Genomic DNA, 7,323 nt, shown 5'->3' with positions numbered 1-7,323 from the left:
TACTTATAAATATATATATATATACATATATATTGATTTGAACTGAGCTGCAGTACTACAGAAGTGTCACAGAAACCTAAGAAGCCTAAGCCATTTCTCCAGTAGTTGCTCTGGATAGAACCCTACTCACTGAGGAAACTGATGAGACTTTCTGTCCAACTTCTGATAGGTAAATAGGAAATACACTTGTAGCAGACTAACATTCAGGACACGATAGAACCTATTTCAAGATTGTTCCCTCTGAAGGTTAACTGACTACAGTGTGACTATTCTGTGACATTGTACAATACTCTATAAACTTTCCAAAGGCGTAAGCTCACGGCCCATAGGACCCAAACCATAGGATCTCTGGCTTTATTTAGAAATTTTCTTCCTGTTATAAAGAAACATAAAGAATAAAGCAATATTCTTTGTCTTAGCAGTCAAGGACAAAGAATACCTGTAATAAATCCTCCAAATTTACCCTATCCTTTTATCCACCACAGCATCTTACCTATTCATCTGAAGACCCCTGTAAATATGTAAAAATGCCAGAGCACTGGAAAAAGAACAATCTTGTATATAATAATCAAGGAAAAGTTAGAGTATCCTGCTCACAAGCATGCTTGAAAGGAACAATTATTCCCTTTTATGTTCAATAAATGATGTCCCATAAACATCACTTACTGGTAAAGTAATAGGAAGTGAAAGCTGTTCCTTCTTTTTTTTTTTTGTCAGTTATGGCTTGAACTCTGGGACTGGGTGCTGTCCCTGAGCTGTTCAGCTCAAGACTAGCACTCTACTACTTGAGTCACAGCACCACTTCTGATTTTCTGGTAGTTAATTGAAGAGAAGAGTCTCATGTTCTTTTTTTTTTTTCTTTTGCTAGTCCTGGCTTGAGCTCAGGGCCTGAGCACTGTCCTTGGACTTTCTCAAGGTTAGAGCTCTACCACTTGAGCTTCAGCACCACTTCTGGCTTTTTCTATATATGTGGAATCGAACCTGGGTCTTCGTGCATGCTAGGCAAGCACTTTAACCACTAGGCCAAACTCCCAGCGAGTCTCACATTCTTTAGTGCTCAGGTTTGAACTGTTATCCTCAGATCTCAGATCTCAGCCTCCTGAGTAGCTAGGATTACAGGCGTGAGCCACAGGCACCCAGCTAAGGCTGCTGCTTCTAAAAGCACTGGCTAGATCCTTTCCTAGTGTCAACTTTGAGTTGGATGCTTATCCAATTCTACCAATAGACATGTTAGTCTTTTAGGCAGTCTCTCTAAAAACTAGAAATTCAAGATTGATTTGCAGTAAATGTAGCTAACATTCCTTGCCTTACTTTATGGCTAACAGTATCAAGATGTGAATAACTGAGAGAGTACCAAGGGTCCAGAAACTGTCGGCCTTGCAGAGAAACCATCGCATCATGGGAATCCAGACACATTCTTATGCTCATAGTTTCTAGAGCTCAGGGCCTCTGGCTCTGGTTAGCACTTTTCGCCCTATTGTAAAGAAATGGCTTCAAATCAGTGTAGTTGAATTCATCAGTTTTTTAATGCCATTACTTGGGATGCCTACAAGTTCCTTGAAAATAAGTTTGCAGGAAGCAATAAATAGGGGCCAGGAGTGTAGCCTAGTGGTAGAGTGCTTGTCTAGCATGCAGGAAGCCCTGGGTTCAATTCCTCAGAACCACATACACAGAAAAAGCCAGAAGTGGTGCGGTGGTTCAAGTGGTAGACTGCTAGGCTTAAGAAGCCCAAGGACAGTGCCTAGCCACTGAGTTCAAGCCCCAGAACTGGCACAAATAAAAAAGAAAAAAGGAAAAGAAAAAAGAAAGAATAATCAAGCAAACAAATGCCAAATGCATTTCAAGTAAAAGTAATCACCTTGTGACAGAAACAGAATTTTACCCCTTGGCAATAATCAGTACCTGGGTCCCAGCACATACTTCCCCTAATCAGACTTAGGATAATGATCTGAGCACAGTTTGATCCAGACTGCCTGGCAACACATACCTCCTTTTCTCTCTCTCATTCCTCCTATATAATCCCAAAATTCTTCTTAGACAAGTATTAGGATTCCTCCCTAGTATGACCACAGCACATACAATACCAGCCATCTGACTGGACACTGGAAGAGATGAGTCACTGAATTTAATTGATAGTCAATCCAGTGGACTAGGATTCTGGTAACTATAAAGCTGGTCGATTTCAGAACCCCCACCACTTAAATTTAAAACAAAAAAAAAAACTTGGTCTATCATCAACTCCAAGAAAATTTTCAATTACAATTTATCTTTTGGATGTAAATCTTCTACCACCTGGAACCTTTTCTTAACCTAAGTCTTCTTTGGCTAAGTACCTCCTCTGCTTTTTGAACTCATGCGGCCTTTGCTGTCCATTTCCTTTATTACTAACACAACTTCACTAAGAATAGTAGCTCCAATTGAGTTCCTAGATTACCTTTAGTCACTCAAGATTGAGAATCTTTGTCCAGTCAGGAGCTTTCAATGGATTTGGGAACCCCGCCCCTCAAAAGCAGCCACCAGAGGTTAAAAAGGCGAGTTGGAACCAGGCTGGATATTTCATATCCTAGGTAGACTTTGGAAATATTCAAATGGCTACTTAAGACTTTCTCATCCTTCTGTCCAAACTTTAATTCACAGTGTCTGTAATATAATACACTGAAGAACACAAAACTCTTAAGTCTCTTCCACAAATACTGTTTTAACAAAACAAATAAAAATAAACTAGCCATCAGAATGGTCAGATAGGTTTAAATTGTTCCATCTGCCTGAAACATAATTCAGATAAAAACACAAAGTAGAGCAAAGCTGAGAATGCTTATGTAAACTAGTGAGTTTTGTATTACTGTGTTTATGCTGAATGCATGGCTAAAATTTTAGAATGAAGCTTTGAGATCTCTTCTTGTACTGTCTCTGTTTATGTATATTTGTAGACATATGTTAGGCATATGTGATATTTTCCTACAACCAGATGGTATTGTCAACTTAATTTATGAAATCCATCAAAGTAGTTCTATTCTAATTTGCTTAGAGAAAAAGAGAAATTTACATAAGTAAAAGAGAATATTTTATACAAAGTAACCAGAATACTTTTGAAATTCATATGATTTTTAATAAATAGGAAGTTTCTAATTGTTTTCATAAAAATTGGTATATCTTCAGAGTTGTCAGAATTAAATATAGTGAAGACATGAAATTTTATACTATTTATTTACTACCGAAATAAGCTAGGATTGAGTAGATATGTAAGATTAGAAAACCTACCATTTGAGCTAGGCATTGTGGTTCATGCCTATAATACCAGCTACCAGGAGACTGACGGAAGGATCAAAGTTTGAAGCCTGCGGGGACAAACAAGTTTGTGAGAACTCTCCTCTCCAATTAAGTAGTAAGAAGCTGGTGTGAGTGGCAAAACACCAGCCTTGAGCAACAAAAGCCAAGCAAGAGAAGAGGCCCTGAGTTGAAGACCCAGTGCTAGCACAGAAAAACAAAAAACAAAATTAAAAAATGTTACAGTTTCAATGTAAACAAATTGATCATTGTTCTAGCAAGCTTATTTCAGTAATGATTATATTTTATATGTCTTCCTGAATGTATAAAATCTTAGAGACTTGAAACTACAGAATGTTGATTTAAGCGATATATACATATGTGTGTGCATTTATTTGTTAAAAATCTTCAACATTTCTAAGGAAATACTAAAACATTTATTACTAAATATAAATCTAAGTTTATATATTTTGTCTTCCCATTTCTACAGAGACTAAAAATATTTCTTATTTATAAGTACCATAAAAATGAATTTTTATAAAGACACACAGACTTCTAAACATAAAATAGTATGCTAATTTGCTATTTGTACAACCAAAAACTTACAACTATCTACTTTCTACTATTCTCTGAAATTAAGGCTAACAATATGGACATAGAACTATAAAAAATAGACTGAAAATACCTTTATAAGCAAAGTATGCAAGAATTATAAGATTTACATTTGTGAGGGGTAAAAAGGGTATTCTTGTCATAAAATTGTTTTAAAATATTTAAATATTGATCTAGAAATGAGAGGGGAGAAACGTGTAGAATATAGAAAATTCTAAAAGTATAAGAGTCTTATCTGAATTAAGCTGCTAAGAATGAAGAGATATCTTTTTAAAATTTCAAGCATATGCATTAAGATTAAAAACATGTTCATGTAAAACTAGACTTCAGCTTTCTCTATTACAAATGACCTGGGTCATTGGTCTGATCTTTTGGGGAGAGGGAGGAGAGTCGTACTGAGAGTTTGAACTTGCTCAGCTTGCTTGTGTGGCTGCTGCTTGCCACTTTGAGCCACACCTCCAGTCCAACTTTTTGCTAATTATTTTGGAAATGGAATTATGAGGATTTTTTTTTTGCAATAACTGGATGGCTTCAACTTATTATCCACTGGACCACAGCCTAGCGGTAGAGTATTTGCCTAGCATTCACAAAGCCCTCCATTCAAATTCCTTGGGCTTCATATACAGACAAAACCCAAAGTGGTGCTGTGGCTCAAATGGTAGAGTTCTTGCCCTGAGAAAACTCAAGGACAGTACCTGGGCCCTGAGTTCAAGTTCCCACACTGCTAGTAGTAGTAATAGTAATAAGTTTTTTTCATTAGTTTTAAAATCAATTTTGTTATCTTCTACAGTTACCTTTAAAAGCTTTTTATTGTCATATTGACTAATCAGATAAGTACTGTTTTACCTATGATCCTTTTTGAGCAAGTTTTTGAATCTTATGACATTCCACTAACTTTCGGTATTTCATCTTTTCTAAGCCAAATCCTAAATAAAATCTTAAACCTTAAACCTGAAACCTTAAATTAACTTAAACATTTCCAGGAAGGTTCCTGAGAAACTTCAAAAGATTTGTTCTTTAGTCAGTGTGGCTGTAGGAGATGTGAAATGATCCTAGAGGGAGAGAAGGGTGGTTATTCTGGCACAGTGATCTAGTTCTTAACTTCACCACAGAAAGAATAGGGTGGGAAGGAGGTAGAATAAAGGAAGGGAAAGAGAGAGAGAGAGAGAGAGAGAGAGAGAGAGAGAGAGAGAGAGAGAGAGAGAGAGAGAGAGAGAGAGAGAGAGAGAGAGAGAGAGAGAGAGAGAGAGAGGGAGGGAGAGAAATTTCCCCTTGCAGGAAATGGGAATGAAGACTCTTGTTCTATCTTGAATAAGACATACATTTTGAGCTATATATTTGAGATTTTGATCTATATTGTTTCAGTTTTATATTTCACTGAATGTTAGACTACTCAAAAATTTACTTTCTGGCTCTTATCTGATTTTTCTTTTGTCAAGTCTTAGCTGATAGTTCCTGTTCTTGTGCTGGGTGACCTCAGTCAAAGGGCAGAACTAGAGTGCAGGCAATTATTTTTCACTCTACAGGAACATGTTTAATGTTGTCAATGATACTTTACAGGGGGAGGAGACCTTTTTACTGCCAGTAATAGTCTGAATATTTAAAACACCATTTGAAAATTAATCAATGCTGGCAGATAGCCTCAGGCAGCCAACAAGAAGCATATGTGTCTATTTTAGCATATGTGTATGTTTCTTAACCAAATAATTTTGAGAGCTTTGTACAGCCTGTAGGCTAGACTTTACCTACCCCTGCTTTAGCATGTGTTGGGCAAGATCTGTAATAGGGCTGTTTCCAATTCTCTGTGAGATTGCGTATGGATGTGTATGTGTGTGTGGTTAGAGAGTTAGGATGCAGAGTTTACTGTTCTCTTTGAGATTAGAGCTCTATATTCAAGAATGAGTGTAATATAAAGCAGAAAGATCTTTTATTTAACTTTATTGCCTGGATGGTATACAGAGGGGTTACAGTTACATATGTAACGTAGCAAGTACTTATCTTCTCAATCTTTGTTACCCCCTCCTATGTTTTCAGAAAGATAGATCTTAAGGTTTAGTTATTTTTCTATTTTTTTCTTCCCTGTCCACTCCATTTTCCTTTTAAAAATAAATGCTAGAAAGTACCTTATTTGTATGTGTCAGTACTGGAGCTTGAACTCCCAACTGAATCCCAGCTTTTTTTTCATGGCTGGTACTCTGTCACTGGAGCCACACCTCCACTTCTGGCTTTTTGCTGTTTGATTGGAAATAAGTATCTCAGACTGGACTGCCTAGGCTGGCTTCAAATCATGATCCTCAGACTTCAGCCTCCTGAATAGAGAGGATGATGTATAGGAATCACCAAGTGCCCTGCTACTGGCATTTTTTTAATATGTTAAATTCCGTGAAGAGTTTTGTCCAAGTATAAAGTGATAATACCTAATTAACCCACATTTGTGTGAGTAAATGTTATTAATGAAAGATTCATCCTTAAATATATTTCAGGAAGGCTAGAAGATATAACATTCCTAGAAATTTGTTAATGCCCTTACTAACTGCTGTATGTCCTTAGGAGGTAGGGCAGATCAATGTGAGGGCAGGGAAATTTTATTATTTTTAACACATTCCAAAACCAGAAATTAGAACCAGGAAGTATACTTAAAACACAGTTAAGCTCCCCTCCCAGCATATCTTTTTTAAATCACAAGTTATGTGATTAGGAGACTTATTAGTATTGTCTACTTAATCTGCCTTTTCTTTTAAGATAGTAAATATATACAAACTCTTCATGTATGACTTGGAACAGAAAAAAAAAATGACGATTGTATGTGGACAAAAGGAAATCCCAAAAGTAATTGTGGTTTGGGGTGGGCCTCACCCATCTTAGTTGCCTAGTGTCATTTTCTAAGGGGTAGGAATTGCTAGACTGACAAGACCATGTGTATTTGCCTATGGAATACAAAAGTTAGAAATAGGAACTGCCAGTTAAAATTTAGTTCTCAATTACTTATTCAATTAGGGAATAATGTGTCTGTCTCTTTCTTATTTCATCCTGTTTCTACTCTATTATACTCAAACTAAAAACTTTCACCTTCCTTTTTGTAAGATAATTGAAATGCTTTTCAAGAGTAGATCTCAAGGGCTGCAATTTTCATGGAAACTGGGAAGCTGAGGGAAAATCTCCTCTGTTCTTGGTGACTGCGAATGTCTTGCCTACAGTGCAGGAAGCTCAGTATGCAGTTCCTAACACAGAAAGAAAAAGAAAAAGAGGGGGGGAGAGAAGGGGAGAGAAAAAGAGGCAGAGCCATTTGTAAAGAAATGGAAAGACTTAGAAAAAATCATATTATGGAAAGTAAGCCAGACTCAAAGGAACATAGGTTTCCCTCATTTGTCATAAGCAGTAGAAGACGTGGGCTCTCCTAGCAGAGATTTACCATAGAGCAAAACCTAGATACATAAGGCCACA

Source organism: Megascapheus bottae, chromosome 20 (assembly GCF_031878675.1).
Source record: "Megascapheus bottae isolate mThoBot1 chromosome 20, mThoBot2.hap1, whole genome shotgun sequence".
Lineage (NCBI taxonomy): Eukaryota > Metazoa > Chordata > Mammalia > Rodentia > Geomyidae > Megascapheus > Megascapheus bottae.
This window is presented reverse-complemented; position numbering follows the sequence as displayed.